The sequence below is a fragment of the Pleurodeles waltl genome, chromosome 2_2 (genome assembly GCF_031143425.1).
Source record: "Pleurodeles waltl isolate 20211129_DDA chromosome 2_2, aPleWal1.hap1.20221129, whole genome shotgun sequence".
NCBI lineage: Eukaryota > Metazoa > Chordata > Amphibia > Caudata > Salamandridae > Pleurodeles > Pleurodeles waltl.
In genome coordinates, this window is record NC_090439.1 from 148,390,483 (window position 1) to 148,407,703 (window position 17,221).

The window sequence follows — 17,221 nt, forward strand, 5'->3', positions numbered from 1 at the left end:
CCAGGGCCTGTAAACCAAATGCTGCTAGTGGGCATGCAGCACTGGTTGGCCACCCACATAAGTAGCTCTGTAAACATGTGTGTGCAGTTTTTAACTGTGTAAGTTCGACTTGGCAAGTGTACCCACTTGCCAGGCCTACACCTTCACTTTTCTTACATGTAGGACACACCTAAGGTAGGCACTGGGTAGCCCTAAGGGCAGGGTGCAGTGTATGGTTAACGTAGGCCATATAGTAATGTGTTTTATATGTCCTGACAGTGAAATACTGCTAAATTCGTTTTTCACTGTTGCAAGGCCTGTCCCTCTCAGAGGTTAACATGGGGGCTACCTTTAAATATGATAAAAGTGTAGATTCCCTTTTGGAGTGGGAGGACATGTGAAGTTTGGGGTCTCTGAGCTCACAATTTAAAAATACATCTTTTAGTAATGTTGATTTTAAGATTGTGTCTTTGAAAATGCCACTTTTAGAAAGTGAGCATTTTCTTGCTTATACCATTTCTGTGACTCTGCCTGTTTGTGGATTCCCTCTCTGGGTCAGTTTGACAGTTGGGCTGGTTGCACCTCACACTAGACAGTGACACAAAGGGAGCTGGGGTGTAGTCTGCATTTCCTGATGAGCCATCTGTGCTAGGAGGGAGGGGAGGAGTGGTCACTCACACCTGAAAGGGATGTGCCTGCCCTCATACACTGCAGTCTCCAATCCGCTATTGAGCGTCTGGGGCCTGGCCTGGGCAAGGCAGGATTTCATAATCAAGAGACACTTTGCTTTGAAGTAGGCCTACTTCAAAGGAGAAAATGGGTATAAGAAGGGCACCCAAACGCACAGACTATAGAACACTTCTGGAAACCAAGAGGAACCTCTGCCTGGAGAAGAGCTGAAGAGCTGAGGAAGAAGACCTGCCCTGCCTGTGACTGTGTTTTGTGGAGCTATCCTGCAGTTGCTACTTCTGCCAGAGTAAGAGGGCAAAGACTGGACTTTCTGTGCCTTCCATCTTGTGAAGGTCTCCAAGGGCCTGATTTAGAGCTTGCCTCCTGTTGTTTGAAGTCTCAGGGACAGCAAAGGCTTCTCTTTGCTAGCACCTGGAGTCTCTGGAGCGACTCCTACTTTGCCTAGTGGTGCCCATCCAGTTCCTGAGACCCTGAAAAGAGAAGATTGCAGCCCAAGAGTGAGAAATCCATGCACAGAATGCTGTGTGGGGAAAAGATTGACGCGACTCCGATCTGCAGCTGAAAAATCGACACACCGCCGACTTTGCGGCTGAAAACCGAGGCTCGCCTGCAACGCAACCCAAAGATCGACACCCGGGGCTGGAGAAACAACGCTCAGCATCACTGACGGAGGCTGGTGAGATCGCAACCCGCGGTGTGTGGTTTTTGGATCATCGTGCGTCTGGATTTCCAACGCACACACCGCTGGACGTGTAAAAACAATGCAGGGCCTGCCCGGACCCGCGAGTGCTCACCGGATCAACGCATTGCTCTCCTGTTGAGCGAAGAAACGACGCATGCCGACCCGACTAATAGAGAAACGATGCAAGGTCTCGCTAGTGAGTGCAATTGACGCATCACAAGCCCTTTTTGACGCACACTCACCCGTGTGGGGTTATTTTTGATGCACCCAAGGTACATTTTCATGCTAACAGTGTTAGTGTGTGTTTAAAATTACATGAAGACTTTTTACATTTTTAGTGATAACTTGACTTGCGTATTGTGGATTTTTGTCGTTTTGGTCTTGTTCAGTTTAGATAAATATTCTTTATTTTTCTTAATTTGTGTTGTGTCATTTTGTAGTGTTTTCATTAAGTGACTGTGTGTGTTGTTAAAAATACTTTACACCTAGCACTCTGAAGTTAAGCCTACTGCTCGTGCCAAGCTACCAAGGGGGTTAGCTGAGGGTGATTCTCCTTTACCCTGACTAGAGTGAGTGTCCTAGCTTGGACAGGGGGTAACCTGGCTGCCAACCAAAGACCCCATTTCTAATATATATATATATATATATATATATATATATATATATATATATATATATATATATATATATATATTACCCAGTGGCAGTAGCCACTAGGTAGTTATAGTTCGGACCATGTTCACATAGGAAAAGTATTTTTTTACTTGCCTAAATCTTTGCACCATTTGACAAATCTTCACAAAATTATCCAAAAAAGTGCCCTTATGATTCCTGTTGCATTTCGAAAATATTGGGGTGATCCCTCAAGCAGGGGCCGAGGAAAGTGGGTGAAAAAAGGTGTGTTGTGTTTCCCATGTTAATTATCATAGGACCTTTAGACATGACTATAGCCCAAAGCACTGGACTGAAATACACCACATTTGGCAGAAAGATAACTTCCAGTATGCAGATTATGCTTTCACTTATTTCGTGTAAGTCCATATAGTAGTTTATGAGAAATTAAACAAAATCCAAATTTGCGTATCTGGGCTCGCGAATAATTCGTGAAAATTCATAAATGTTCACAAATGCGCATGCGAAAAGAAGAGTTGGAATTGGATGACCGCAACCTGACTAGAAAGTTGCAGCTGCAATTTTATTTCATGGGACACTGTCCCCAGGGGTGAAAATCCAAATTGAAAGTGACATACAGGGTCAGGGTAAAGGTACCCTGACCCCAGGGTTGGGATATAGATGTGCAAATTATATTTTGTCATCTTGCGTGGTAATTTCTGAATTTTCATCATTTTCACAAATTATTTGCAAAATATTCATAAGTATGGAAATCTTTGAAAGAAAAAACAGACTCATTCATATGCTAATTCATTCATTCATACCTGCACTCAAGCGCCTACTCACACACACACTCATGCACCCACTCAGACACACTCATAGACTCACACACCCACTTTAAGACCCATTCAGACACTCACGCACCAACTCACAGAGACAGGTCCTGTGGCCAACCTGCGCTGTGCATGGCCAAAGGCCATGCGTGGCATAGGGTATCGTTGTTATACGTGCTGGCCAGGCATTGCACCTTCGGCGGTGGGGGCGGGGTTGGAATAATGTATAGTAATTTAAATTACTTTACGTTAATAAAAGATAGAAATTCTCTGAAAAAAAGAAAGGTTACAGGGGCGTCATGGGCATGTTCTGAATTTACTCATACAAAACCATTGAAATTCAACAGTTATAGTTAGAGTTCTTTCAAATAATTATAAGTTGTGCCCTATGATAACTATAACTCACGCCTTCAACATGCACAGCTAATTACTCCACATATTATATAATTGATGAGATCTTGTATGGCATCTTTAATATTATCACATCAACATTTCCAATCAAATTATTAATACAAAAACTGTGCATGGCAAGGGTGTGAGTTATAGTTACTAGGAAGAATTCTAACTATAACTGCTGAATTTCGATGTTTTTGTATGAGAAAATTCAGAACCTGACTATAACGTCCCTGTATCATTTTTTTTAAGTGAATATATAAATACATATATTTTGCCCATGATATTATGTCCACGATATTTGTGTGCCAGAATACTCTTGCATTCGATATTCAATAGCACAGTCTTGTAGAATGTATTTGTGTTTTCTGGTTGTGTAGCCAAATATACCACAATAGAACACGGACAATGATTACAAAGAACAAATGTAACAATGTCAAGTTTTAATAAATTATCTCTAAATCTTTGATTTAAAGATTAAAAATGGGTGTGTCCGTTTAACCACAAGCTTGTGTTCAACCATAATTACTGTAAGGGAATAAATAATAAGTATGCTCTGATTAATGACTCTTTCAGGGCCATATGGATAGGTGAACTGAAAATGGCGCACCTGTATCACTGCACTCTGTAAGACATATTTTAGGGATTTGCAAAACTCCTAACAACAAGCATCTATACTGACCTTTACATCTTTACAAGAATCCAGCACCTGCAAAAATGTACTGTTTTGCTCCCCAGTCTGTTGAGCAGTACACATTATTTGACGTCGGGTATGCTTACTTAGAACCTGAAAAGTATAAAAGTGAGAGAATGATTCTAACAATTTTAAATCTGACCATTTAAAACCAATAGCAAACTTCTCTGCAAAATATACATTGATTTCAAAACTATATAACATGAAGCTTACGGATGCTTTATATCATTTAGAAAATGAAAACTGCTGTATCCCAAACTTCAGAACTATCCACTGCTGTTCTGTTTTTGCTGATGTGACTCCTCTACAAATGGGATTTCTCTGATGCTTCCTATTTGCACGGGATAGGTAGTGGTCTGCGAACTCAAGTGCATACTGAACACCAGCAATTAGCATTTACAGCATAAAACATTACAGAAACGATATGATCGGAGCAAATTGCCTTTGCTATCAATAATACTTTTGTTCAACTTTCCAGCTGGCTCTGAGGTGCTATTTTGGAAATATCAAGCAGCCTGTACTACGCATGCGCACTTTACTTCGCTAGTCTCTTCAGGAAAGCAGGCAAACACCATTTGGTTACAGGGCCCAGAAGAGCCTCTATTCACCTAGACTCTAAATACTGGAGCCTCAAAGCAGACCGCATTCAGACGAAGAATTTCAAAGTCAGTATTTTAATATATAACCCCGCAGGTCAGCAATATCTATTTCCAAACGATTTGTGAATTAATGAATAATATACAGCTACCTGGAGAGTTAAAGAACCTGGTCCAAGGAGGGGAACGGAAATCCTTCTCTGCTGATATTTGTTTTAAATTCTAGGCATTTCCTTACCGCTTTTGATATTGAGGGTACCGTGGGGGAAGACCTCAACCTTCATAATTACCCGAATTTTGTATCTTGGAAAAACAGGTAATGCTTAGTGAATGATTTTCAAGTGATGATCTACACTTTGCCTATGTATCAGCAATGCAAACATGGCAATGTCAAACACATACAATCTGCCCTGGCCTTTTAAGACAACAGAACTTTGCAAGCTGCGACCAAAATTCTGAGTGGCAGATTGCAAAGCACTATAACTTAAGAAGTCATGGCTAGCTTATAGGACCACATTTGGAGGGGCCAATGTGTCAGCTATGTGCTTATATACGTCTCCATTGTTTGGTCCTTCCCTGATTAACTATGCATCCATTACATCAAAGCACTTCCGTTTTACTTCCTCCTTTCAAATTTTGGCCATTGAATTAATACATTTGATCAATCAGTGGCATCCTGATGTTAAAAAGCTTGATGAAAATATTTATAATTTACCTCAAAAGCAGCTTTGAAGCAATGCTGTATTACAAAGAGAATTGGCCGAAATACTGGAATTCTTTCATTCTTGTGAAATTTAACTGACAGCAATAATTCCCTGGAGATTTCAGTAACCTGGCAAGTGATTTGATGTAAACATTAAAAAGGATTCAATATAATAGTGCTTTACAAAATTATAAAACAAGAAAAGCTAACATCTGGTTTGTCCAAGAGGGCATTAGTACCTAAGTTGCATAATTGCAAGTTGTTTTAAATATTCCAGATTGATGATTGGAGGTGTGAGTTGCGACTAGTAATTGTTTTTACAAGAAAATAGGAAAGAGTGGATCAGGTATTGGAATGAGTTTGAAGTCAGTCACTCAATTAGGGGACATTATTCGCTATTAGCATTTAAAAAACTACATTCAGCCATATGAGAGGATAAGAGTGTCAGGCTCTTCCATGGTATGGACCCAGATCATCACCCAAAAACTGGATATTAGTGCAATGGCACTCAGGCCCTCATTACAACCATGGTGGTCAAAGACTGCCAGGGCTGTTTTGAAGGTTGCACCACCAACAGGATGGCGGTGCAAAGTCGGGTATTATGACCGCGGCGCACCACCGAGACCGGTGGTTTTCCGTTTTCCGCCACAGTGGTCCCGGCGGATTTAATCCGCCAGGGCAGCACTGCTTGCAGTGCTGCCTAGGGTATTACGAGTCCCCTTTCCGCCAGCCTGTTCATGGCGGTAGGAACCGCCATGGAAAGGCTGGCGGAAAGGGGAGTTATGGGGCCCCCTGGCACAGCCCCACACAGCTTTTCACTGTCTGCACAACAGACAGTGAAAAGCGCGCCGGGTGCAACTGCACCCGTCGCATGGCCGTAACACCGCCGGCTCCATTTGGAGCCGGCTCCCATGTTGCGGCCGACATCCCCGCTGGGCCGACGGGCGGAAACTTGGTCTCATAATGGCCACTGTGGGAGTGCGGCCGCATGGCGGTTACAACTTGGCGGGTGGCGGTTGCCGCCTGCCAAAGTTGTAATGAGGACCTCAGTCTTTTATTTTGTCTAAGGCTGTGCTAACAATAAAGGCATAGACATACAACAAGTAACGTTTTGACTTGGGTGCTAGGACATGTGGGCAAAAAGTTCACAATACCGCAGCTTAGTTTTTGATTCTTACCTGGCAACTGTTCTACCCCTAGTGCTCACTGTTAATTAGGAGTGTAAGCAGGGTGGAGACTACTTGACTTTCAGTAGAATACAGTTTTATGTTTCAACCTGTAATAACTGTTTAAAGCCCATTAATATGGAAAACAGCCCTCAGAAGAGCAAAAATATAAATACCGATAAACTTCTGAACAACCACAAACTAAAAAGCCATTTAAAAAAGGGGAGGTGAGAATGAGTCTTTTTTATTTATTTTTGAAGGAGACAAAACATTGCAACTTTGTTATACAAGGTAGCAGCAAGGAAGACTGGTCTAAGATTATTCTCATCAAGTTTTGTTGTTTAGGGATGTCACTAAAACACAGTTTCTTGTTCATTTTATTTCCTTCAGTTTTATGTTCTTGGATTACAGGTGCAGGGCTTAGAAGCACGGTTTAGGTCTGATCTAATTATTTTATAGACTGTAGTGAACCTGGAAATATTATAACCATAATTGATCTCTCAGCAGTGTTTAATTTGTTGACTGATTGGTAAAAGCTTGACATATAACAATCTTGGCCAATATACATTTATGCACAGGCATGGATTGGTAAAACCCGTTGATACATTAGGCCCCTTTTTAACAACACTGAGGGCCTTATTAAGAGTTTGGCTGGCGGTGGAGGCTTTCCACCTGGTGGCCCTATTATGAGTTTCCCGCTGGCCCAGCGAGAAAGTGCCCACAACATTGTTGCTGGCTCATAATCGTGCCGGCGGCAATGTTGCAGTACGCTGGGTGCGACAACACCCGTCACGCTTTTCACTGCCTGTAATTCAAGCAGTGGAAAGCGTAACAGGGCTGTCCATGGAGACCCCTGCACTGCCCATGCCAAGTGCATGGGCAGTGCAGGGGACCCCATTGGGTCTCGGCACCCTGTCTCTGCCAGCCTTTGCATGGCGGTGGAACTGCCAGGCAAAAGACAGCAGAGAGGGGACTTGTAGTCCCCAGAGCAGCGCTGCTTGCAGTGCTGCCCTGGTGGATTAAGACTGCTGCCACCACCAGGCTGTCGACTGGAGGCAACCTGGTGGTGCTGGTGGTCCGACCATGGCGGCTTCGCTACGGTTATAATATGGCAGTTGGACCTCCAACTTGGCTGTTGTCCGACCGCCATCGCGAGTGTGGAGGTCTCAAGACTGCCGCACTCATAGTAAGGGCCTGAATGTTGTTATCAGGTCACCTACCCAACACACCAAGCATTAAACATTTAATGCAAGGTGTAGTAAAATGTACTTATGAAAATGGTGATGTCACCATGCACATGGGGTAGTGGCGAAAGCATGACAAAAGACTTTCCACATACCAACAAAATTCATAGTTGCCAGGTGCCCCATTTTTTTGTGAGATAGCTTCAGTTAATCCTAATTTTTTATCCAACTGCACTTTGCTACTTGGGTTTTTGAGCCCATAGTTACAATATTAAAAGAAAAAAAATCAAGTCCCAGAATATAATGTGATGTCTGTTGAAAGGTCAGGGCTGATTTAAAGTGACACTTTTGCCATGGGGACATTTGACAGCTACGACCGACCACACAAAAGCAGCATTACCATAATGTGGTGCAGAAAAGCATTGGGGTCATGCTTAAGGTATTACATTTCAGGTGTCTTATTATGCAGGGCTGCAGATTAATTTTGATATAATTCAATTTTTTGAAGGTTTTTAAATGTGAGGCAGGGTAATGAAATATGATTGTTAGTAATAGTGCAACGGAATGGCTTTCTGTTCATATTACAGTCTAACATAATAATTGGACATACCTTCAACAGAAAGGCACTACATGCCCTGCATTGCTTCTCTTTTGAATTAAATATGTGCTTTATAACACTCACTGTAAAAATATCATGTTGACTGGAGAAACACAGTTTGTGTCTATTTTGGGGGAGAGGCACCGAAACAACCACTTATAAGCACTGATTTCACAAGGTTTGGCAAACACTGAGAAAATGGCACTAAAAGCACAAAAAATAAACAGTGAAAAGAAGACAGTTTAACTTTATCTAAAAGCTTCAAAATATATGCGCCCAGTATTCTTTCACGGTCTTAGCCTGTTAATGATGCTCAAGGTTATTGGAGTTTGAGTATGTTAGTGAGGAAGCACAATATCTGTCCCCATGCATGGTACTACGTTATTTAGTTTTAAATATACAAAATACTTTCCTGTGTTTCCCTTTCTGTGTAGCTGAAGTTTTAGATAAAGTGGTGACTTAACAAAGTCTTGAACTCAGGAGCATTTCCCACTACACAGCACAAACTTACATGTACGTGCCTCACGTAAACAAACCTGACTCATACTCCTCGGCTCTCACCTGCCGTTCAGCACTGTGTTTCTTCCCAGCAAGATTTACATCACATACTTACTGTTCGATGCACCAACGTAGTGCTTTGTTTGCAGTGGTCCAATGTTTTTCTTAGGCACATGTAACCAGTGCTGCTGATTGCTGGAGTTGCCAAATACTAAGGCTACCTAGTTTTGTTTGCAGTTCATATCTCTTTCTTCCACCACCCTACACTACCTGTCTCTTTATCTCACTTGTTCAGGTTCTCTTTCATCCCTATTGTCTTCCTGTCACTGTTTTTTGTCTTTCTCTTTCTTTCTCCCTTTGTTACTTTTCTCTCTCATGCTCAAGCTCAAAGTCCTTTGAAGCAAATTAAGGGGGTAATTTTGACCCCGGCGGTCAGTGGCAATGTGGCAGTGGTACCACCAACAGGATGGCAGTACATACCGCCACATTATGATATTGGCAGGTTGGCTGAAGCCAACCCGACAATGTACCACTCCAACCGCTACGGCGGTAGCAGCCACCGGGCTAGAGATAAGAATCTCCAGCCCGGTGGCCGCTATTGTACCACCTCAGGCATTTTGACCCTGCCTACCGCCATGGTTTTCATGCGTTCATAATGCCACAAAAACCATGTCGTTAGGCCCTATCAGTGACAGGGAATTCCTTCCCTGTCACTGATAGGAGGCCCCCTCCTCCCCAGACACCCCTCCATCCATGCTCCCCTTTGCAACCCTCCACCCCCCTAAACACACACACACAGACACGCACCACGCAGACACACACTCACTCACACAGGCCTACACACATTCACACACTCATTCATCCATTCTTCCATGCACACATCCGTGCCACATTCACACTGACACGCAGACATGCATTCACATATCCATTCATACACGCATTCTCCCACATGCATACACGCACTCAAACAACACTACACATACATTTGCATTCACCACACACTCACACACTCATGCACACACTCCCATACACACACACACAACACCCTCCATCCCACTCCCCTGTCTGAAAACCAACTTCCCTGGATCTAGGGGGTATTCCGGCAGAATACGGTACGGGCGCTGCTACCGGCAGCATTGCCCGCCTGCAGAACACCGCCAGGCCATAATATTTTTCATAATCAGGCTGGCAGTGGTCTACTGCCGTGGTGCTGCTGGTTGTAGCAGCGCCACCTTAACGCCATCCACCAGCATGGCTACATCCATATATCTGCCCTTCTTGTGGCAGAAATCTGGCTGTGGTCATTATATGGTGGATGGATGTTAGCCGCAGTGACGGTCTTTTGGGGGCCATTGCCACGGTGGTAGGCGGTAATTACTGGCAAAGTCATAATGTAGACCTAAGTCTTTTTCCCCACAATTGAGTGCCAGTGCTCACTACCTGCAACCACCTAAAACCACATGCCCAAAATTGGCAATGCATAAATGCATTCACCACCAGAACCCTATATTATCTCTCTAGACTTATCTCCACGTCTCAATAGTGTTAAGAGGGAAGCTGGCTTTCTGCCAAAAAGAGGATACTTTACAAATTTGCCAGAAACGTCTAACCTCACCCCAGCCACCGTACATGGCATCTACATTCTGGTCCTCTAAACTATTAGCATCCCTCCGCCTGGAACTCATTTCCTCTTACTATCAGGACCAGAACCTCTCTATAGCAGTTGAAAACCGATCAAAATAATCTCCTGATATTATTATATACAATACCTTTTTCAAAAGAGTGTTTGCAACAGACAGTTCAAATATGCTAATATGTAGATAAACTAATATGCTTTACTTGTAAATGTGTTATAACAACAATTACCATCACCACCATCATAATTATGGACCCCGATGGGATCAAATTTCAAATATCTGTGTGAAAGTCCAGTACACAGCCAAGCATTACCAGGTAAAATGCATCCACCATAACTGATTCTCCAAATAACTACTAATTTCTTAGTGGACCCTCAATGGCTAACTTGTAATCGGCCAGATTCTCCCCACCACCCTGAATTATCACTACTGATGACGCAGAAAAGAGGGTCCAACGTATATTCATACATATCACGTAATCAAAAGCGTATAATGTAGCGTGATTTTAGTAAAGAAAATAATGTACAAGGGAAATTGTGCCCTTGGGGTAGTTCGCCATCATTATAAACGAGCTTTATTAATCATGAAGAATTGAAAATGTAGTAATCCGTCATAATTGCAAATGTAGGCCATGATTTCTTATTTGAAACTGTTTTGCTTAGCTTAAATTTAGTAGAGGCTTTGGCCTAGTTGCCTGGTCTCAAATTCTAACTGCGTGGCTTTTCCTTGAACTAATGAAACATATATTCTTGCTTGAAGTTGTATTTTTCCAGCAGAGATGACTAATACACTTATCTCCAAGGTTTCGTACTAGGCCGGTTTCATCCCCTTTGATACAAGTTCAGTCTGCAGGTGCGGACAATGAAGGTACAGATAGTAAAATAATTGGCAAACCATGTTACAACTTGTGTTCCAAGGCTCCAAGGACAATGTATGCATAAATGAGAGCTAGTAAAAAGACAATTTTCATTGGACAAATTTGAAGCCAACCTATGAACCCTCCAATGGAAGACCCTGCAGAATTTGGAATGTTTCTTACTTAAACCCACTGGACAAAGAGAAGTCAACCATTTTCCTTGATGCCAATTTGAAGCCAGGCGCCAGACTCCATTTTGAACGACACCCTGATGCCCTTCTCTCTAGCGGAGAGAAAGAGACTTTAAGAATTCTCACCCTAGAGACTTTAACTTTGATTTGCCCCGTCTTGCCCATGAAGTAACTTTGCCCCATTCTTCTTGCCGCTGCAAGGAAGCTTGCCCTTAATTTTGCCCCTTTGAAATCTGCCCCATGCTGATCGAACCGGTACCTGAGGGACGAAGTCTTTTCTTGAATGCTGTTTGTATTTGGTAAATATGAAAGGATAAATGTATTATGCATTGTGTTTTTCCTTTTAGGTACCAACGGCTATTTTGATAGGGCCCAAGTTAGAAGTTTCCAAATTTGTGTTGACTAAATTCGTTTTGCATGAAATCCCACATGCCAATGCTAATTAGAGGTTAGTTGAGGTATTCATTCGATGCACCATGTTAATTTGAAATCTTGTTATGCTGACCAATGTATGAAATTAGTCAAATACAGTTAGTCATATTAGTGATTTGCATTGCCATAACTGAGTGTATCATTATTCGGATTTTGCGTAGATTACGTTTCTTCCGCCGCTATGGACAGCTAGCAATGTTCATCTACATATATCATTTGGTTTTGAGACTTATATACATTGTGTTAGCTTTGTTAATATAGGGAAATAAATTCACTAACTTTTAATAAACTGGTGTGATTATTCATGACTGAAAGGTCATGGTGCGCCGAAATACCAACTGTTATTGATTTCTGATGTGCTATAATGATCTATTAATTGAGTATTGATTACCGATTGCAATAGTTATTGATTATTGATCTGAGTGACCCGACTATTCTAGGATGAGGAGAGCCCGACTTGGTTAAAAGATTCACCGACCTCCAACGTGTCCAGGTACAGGTAATTTATAAGGGCTGGACGCGTTATCACTACCTTTGGCATCTATAGGTCCAAGGTAGGAAAACACACACACATATCCCAGGCCACATGTAAGGAGAACCTCATTATCTTTGTATGTAATGGGCAGAGAACGAGTTTTGGGACTATTACATTAATTTGTGAAAAATACTTTGTGGTGAAGTCCATACCTGGAAATGTAGTGCCCCAATGGAAATATCAGACCATCCCTCCTCTTCAAAAGGTCTGCTACTGCTTATTACTAGGTTTGCCCGGAAAAGCGGAACCAATGCTTTCAGCGGAAACCGGTCTTCCAGTCCAGTCATATTAATGCTGAAATTGTTCATAATTCAGAAAAAAAGTACATTTTTGATAATAGCAAGGTAAAGAAAGACACAGACTTTAAATATCAATCAATGTTAGGGTTGCAGAGGTCAGACTTGTCAACAACTTGTTGTTAATGATTGTTACATTTTAATGTGCTTGTTTTCTGGTTACTTTGTATTGTTTATGTTAAGCTTCAAAGGCGTGTCAATATATTATATTGATCATGCACGCAGTATTAATATATCACTTACAATCTACTGACTTCTGGGTGAGTGGAATTACTTTCTTTCAGAATATTGACCAATGATTTTCATTAGTTAAAATAATTCACAATTCTGGTGGATTCAATATCAGCTTCATAAATAAAAATCTACAGGCTATCGTAAAGAAATTAAAGGACGTTGTGCCATCACAACGGAACAAATTAAGTTAAATAAAGTGTTCCACAATCTTAATCAAACTATCTATTTTGCAAAACAATTTCTCTTCCATTTAAACAAATCAAGCCCCAGAAAATGACAATAAGAGCACCCTCGAAAGAGATCTCTCATCCTCTGTCGTACTTTTTTTGTAAGTATGGCAGCGAGGCAGAGAGAGAGAGAAGTGCGCGGCAGAAAGAGGGGGGAATAAATTAGAGTGAAGGGAGACAATGAAGCAGAGAGAGCATTACGGAGATAAGTGGGAGAGACAGGAGGAAGCAGTGTGAGGTAGGTGGGAGAGCATTGTAAAGCCAAGAGAAAGGAGACTGAAGCTCAGATAAATAAGGATGAGGCACAGACCATAAGTGATAAAGTACATATGAACAAACCCTCAGAAATACAGTTATAGTTAGTAGGCACGACATCAGCGGTAGGTAGAGTAGGAAGCTCATCCCCCTACAAGCCCATCCAGCATGCCCTGACCCAGGTCTCTGCCACCTAAGAGACACTGGGAAACGCCATTATTCTTTTTGGCCCATCCATGCTTCTTCATGGCTCTCCTAGATTCTCAATCCTGGAGCGGGCCAGACTTATGTGCCGAATGTCTTGCCTCTGGGTAAGAATTCCGCTAAGAATATTTGCTTTTGGATATTTGGGATTTCAATTTTACCTTGTAGAGGGTCCGATGCCTACAATAACCACGTATCAATCACTGTTTGCTCTTTAAAAGGATGCTCCACTCACTCCCAGTGCCGCTCTCGTCCTCATTCAAATGGCTTATCACTTCAGGGGGTTGCCATGCGGACACTCTAAAGCGACACCTAAGAAGGGTCTGAAATGTATTTTGTCTAGTCCTTTAGCTAATTTCTCTGGGCTAGTGGCAGCCAAAGAACAGGACTATAAATATTGCACCATATATAATCATTTTTTAATCAAATGTAAGTTCTCTATGTAGTGGTAAACTATGAGAGGTATGCATTTTGTAATTTTATCCACCTAGTGAATAATTCAACCCCTTGGCAGGAGAGGTATTCCAATCAGGAAATTCAGTTGAGTTACCAAGGAATCATCCGTTCTCCTTTGTTTTAAAGTAATTCCACAAAGTACAAAGTACAGGGAATTACTACAAGGGCTCTGCCAGGACTATTCCAAGTAAGTGAAACTCGCTCTCTTATTTATCCCTTTGTTCTCTGGGAAAATCTTTGGACACTGTGGCAATATTAGTGCCTGGGGTATTCGTTTTGTTGTTTCTCTGAGAGGGGCCTTTTTATTCTTTGTTATCCGCGGAGTGTGAATTTACTGCGCAAGGCTCAGAATTAAGGAGCACTAGCATCACATTAGTGTCATTTATTTGACGCTAATGTGGCATTAGGCTTAAAAAATCGCCACACGTTTTCAAAGTGGCGCAATGCATGCATTGAGCCACTTTGTCTCCATTTGCAGCACATTATGCATGCACCATGCTTAATGTCTGCAATGGGGGTGTTCCCCCATTAAGAAGTCCACAAAAATGGCGCAGTGGAATCTAAGAGATTCCATTGCATAATTTTTTCTGGCTTCTTTTAACACCTGCTCAGAGCGAAGTCACACCAAAAATTAAGGATTAGGAAAGGAAACAGGTCTAGCTTTGAAGTGGTAATGTCCACAAAATGTAATTCAGAAATGCAGTTTGCTGCAGTTTACTACATTAAAGACAGACTTATTTGATTTTCAATATATTTAGTAATCCTCATCGCACGCACACACACACACACACAATGGCTCTCACGAACGTGCCCACATCTCCTTTTCTTACATGCTTTAAAAACACTCGGATAATCAATGCTTGCACACACAAAAATGCATGCAAATATTGGCAAGGTGGTAGTGGTAGTACTATTGTGGTGATGAAAGAGGTGGCAACAATAACGATGTTGATAGTTCTGGTAACATTGGTGGTTATAGTAGTGATGGTAGGACGGGTGATGATAAAGGTGATAGCAGTAATAGTGGTGTTTACAATAGTGGTGGTAATAATGGGGATAATGGTGGTAGTGGTAATGTAACCAAAATATTTTCTATATTCAATGCATGAATGAAAAAAATAATTCAATGAGTGACAATAGAGTTTACTTTTCAGATGTAATCTGGGGCCAGATGTATCATTCTTCACAATAGCGATTGTCTAATTGAGATTTTTGGCGAATTGCAATTAAGTAATCGCTATTGGAATCTCTGAAACTCCAGGGGTTTCATACTGTGATTCACAAGGGCTCGCAAATAGACCTCCCTAATGAATATTTATGAGGTAGGTCGCAATTTGTGAGCCATTGCGAAATGCTACAATCACAGGGATGGTGGCCTGCTGGGCTCAGCAGACCACCATGTCTGTGATTGCTTTTCCACAAAGCAATCTTTTTTTTTTTTAAATGACAGGATGCGTTTAATAATGAAAAATTAAATGTTTTCTTTACATTTTTTAAGAGTAGTCAGTAGTCCGTGGGACCACTGCATGCTCTTAAAAAAAGGTTTTTGCATACATTCACAAAGGGGAAGGGGTCCATTGGGGACCCCTTCCTCTTTGCGAATGGGTTACCACCAATTTGAAATTGGTACTAACTGTGATTGTTTTGCGACCGCATTCACAATTACAAAACAATCATACATACCTCTGTGATTCGGTATTAGGAAGGGACGCCCTCGACACACCCCTTCCTAATACCGAATCGGTATGGAGTCACAAATCCAATTTGCGATTCGGTAACAAGTTATTGAATCATAAATTGGACTTGTTACATACCAAAATGCATTTTTGCGATTGCTAAAATGTTTGATACATCTTGCCCATAGTCTGTTAGAAATGGGGTCACTACTTGGCAGTTTGCATTCAAGTAGGGACCCTCACTCTAGTTAGGGTAAGAGAGTCACACTCCTGTGTTAACTCCTGCTCACCCCCTTGGTAGCTTGGTAGCTTGGCAAAAACAGTCAGGCTTATCTCAGAGGCAATGTGTTAAGTATTTATACCCACACACAGTAGCACAGTAAAACACTACAAATGAACACCACACCAGTTTAGAAGCAAGAAAAAAAAGAAAAAAAATCCAACATACACAGACAAAGATATGAATTTTTTAAGATTAATTCCCAATAAAGCACTTAGAAACACAGTAGATCCAACTATTGCTATGACTGCATTGTGACAGAGTAATTCCCAACAATCTGATGCCACTTGAGAGGGAGTGCAGTGCCAGTCATGGAGTTGCACTGACCCAAGGTGCAGTACCTTAGAAACGAGGCAGAGTCAAAGACGTGGCGTGGAGTCAGGGAGGTGAGGCGTTGCTGGAGCTGGTGTGGCATTGGTTCCGTACTGCTGCTTAGAAGGTGAAGTGTGGGCTCCTTATGCTACGCAAGGGAGGCGAGGCATTGGTTCCTAATGGGGGCAGTGAAGATTTGGCAGTGTGAGCATCGGTTCCTTATGATCCAGCAGGGTCTATGAGTCCAGCGGGTCAAGCAAGATGAGGTGACTTTGCATTGTTGCAGTCATACCGTAAGGCCCCAGATGCTGCAGCGGAGTCAGGTGTCACAGACTTTGATGACACAGCACTCAGGACCCATGACGTTGTAGGACTTCAGAGGCACTGCAGCAGCATTGGGCCTGCGGTATTGGTCGTGGTCGTCGCATTTTAGCACGGTCCACAGCCTTGGGTGCAGGCAGCGGAGTGGAGTCAGGCAGCGGCACCGGTTCTGCAGTCGTCCGAAGTCGATGTACCTGTTTCTTCTTGTTTTATGCCAGATTTCACTCCCAAGGGCTCAGGAACTGGAGTGTGTACCTCTCGGCAAGTTAGAGTCCTCAGCAAGAGAGCCCAGGGCTTGGCAGGTGAAGTCTTTGATATCCCTGAGACTTCTTAACAGGAGGCAAGCTCAGTCCAAACCCTTGGAAAAACTTTACATGCAGGATAAACAGAAAAGTCTAGTTTTTGTCTACTCCAAAGCAGAAGCAGCAACTGCACACCAACCCAGCAAAGCAAACACAGCAAAGGGGCACTGCTTCTCCGCACATCTCTTCAGCTCTTCTCCATGGCCGAGCCTCCTCTTGATCCAGAAGTGTTCTAAAAGTCTGGGGTTTTGAGTCTAATACTAATATTCATTTCTGCCTTTGAAGTAGGAAAACTTCAAAGGAAAGTTGTTGTAATGCACAAGACTCTGCCTTTCCTTACCTGGTCCCATACAAACTCTAGGTTGGAGACTGCATTGTG

At 42.3% G+C, this 17,221-nt stretch overlaps 1 long non-coding RNA gene across 1 annotated transcript in view; it reads right to left on the reverse strand.

The window, feature by feature from the left end:
* Window positions 1-12,565, reverse strand: part of LOC138280786 (uncharacterized) — a 43,409-nt gene extending 30,844 nt beyond the window's left edge. Inside the window, exons 1-2 of the long non-coding RNA XR_011200882.1 lie at window positions 12,432-12,565; window positions 3,872-3,976 (exon numbers count right to left, since the gene is read on the reverse strand). This is a non-coding gene — a long non-coding RNA (uncharacterized lncRNA). The remainder of the gene's footprint in view (window positions 1-3,871; window positions 3,977-12,431) is intronic.
* Between the last annotated feature and the right edge of the window lie 4,656 nt (window positions 12,566-17,221).